Source organism: Monodelphis domestica, chromosome 1 (assembly GCF_027887165.1).
Source record: "Monodelphis domestica isolate mMonDom1 chromosome 1, mMonDom1.pri, whole genome shotgun sequence".
Taxonomy (NCBI): Eukaryota; Metazoa; Chordata; class Mammalia; order Didelphimorphia; family Didelphidae; genus Monodelphis; species Monodelphis domestica.
In genome coordinates this window covers 20747157-20748474 of record NC_077227.1, presented here as the reverse complement: position 1 = coordinate 20748474, position 1318 = coordinate 20747157, and positions in this window count along the sequence as shown.

The following is a 1318-nucleotide window of genomic DNA, read 5'->3' as shown; positions in this document are numbered from 1 at the left end:
CTCATAAGATTGATTGTAGGGTTGGGGGCTAGGAGTTAGATTTGGGTTAGAAAAAGAAGAAGAAAGAAAGGAAAGATGAAAGAAAGAAAGAGAGAGAGAAAGAAGAAAGAAAGGAAGGAAAGAAGGAAGAAAGAAAACAAAGGAAGGAGGAAAAAGACTATCAAGTTTTTTTTTTTTATTTCAAAGAAAAAAGAAAAAAGGAAGGAAGAAAAAGAATGTATCATTGAAGATTCTTTTTTTTTTATTTCAGAGAAAAGGAAATAAAAAAGACCACACAAACAAGAAAGCTTTGAAAGCTACAGGCTGAACTTATTGTATACTTAAAGGTCTACATAACAAAGATCTGTGGTTTCATATACAATTCTCTTTTTCATTTCTACTCTGTATGTGGAAAATGTCATTATATTTTGGTCATTAAATTTATTAAATTCAGAATAAAAAAAGGGAAAGAGTCAAATATGATGTCTTAACAAGACCTCAAATCTTTAGATCTTCAATATCCATATTTATGTTCCCTTAGATATCCTGACTTCCCAGTTCCCTGTTGAGTTACCTACACCTTGACTCTATTCCAGCCACCCACAGAGATGGTCAAATCCCACCTCCCCACCCCATCTCACCATCACTCAGGTATTCCACTTTTATGATCAGGAATCCTTAATCAGCCATAACCTTATACCATTCCATTTCTTTCTATGTCTCCTTTCTAAACTTTTTATTTGGCCATATTGCCACCTCCACTTTCCTCTCCCCTCAATATTCTTCCAGATCATCTTCTCTGCCCTTGTTCCTCTTTCCTCTATTTCCAATCTTGATCCTAGAGTTAACCAGTAGCACCCTGGTTCAGTCTTACACTGTCCTCTACTCTCAAATCCCTTGCTCCTTTGTCCAATTGCTGTTCCTGCCTCAGCCAGTCCCAACCCTGAAATACTCTCACCACCCACTTCCTCCACTCTAGTTCCCATGTTTCCCAATGATGATACAAAACATTATGCTGATCAGATCCACTAGAAACTTATGATACCTAATCTCATCTGGACCCTCACTGGTGCCTGGCAATCCTACTACTCTCTAATTGAATATCTAGCTCATTCCCCACAGCAGCTTTTCTAAATCTTCTCTCTCATAATGCCCTCTCCCCTTATCCTGCCAGTAGAGGGTCCCACATCATAACTTGCTGAGAAAACCAAGGCAAATCTCCTTGTAATGACATTTCTCTCTTACTCATATCTCAGAACCACTGACAGGAACCCTTATCGTTTCCTCTTTGCCTCTACACTCTGATGATAAGGTGGCTCTTCTCATTAAAGTTGTACCC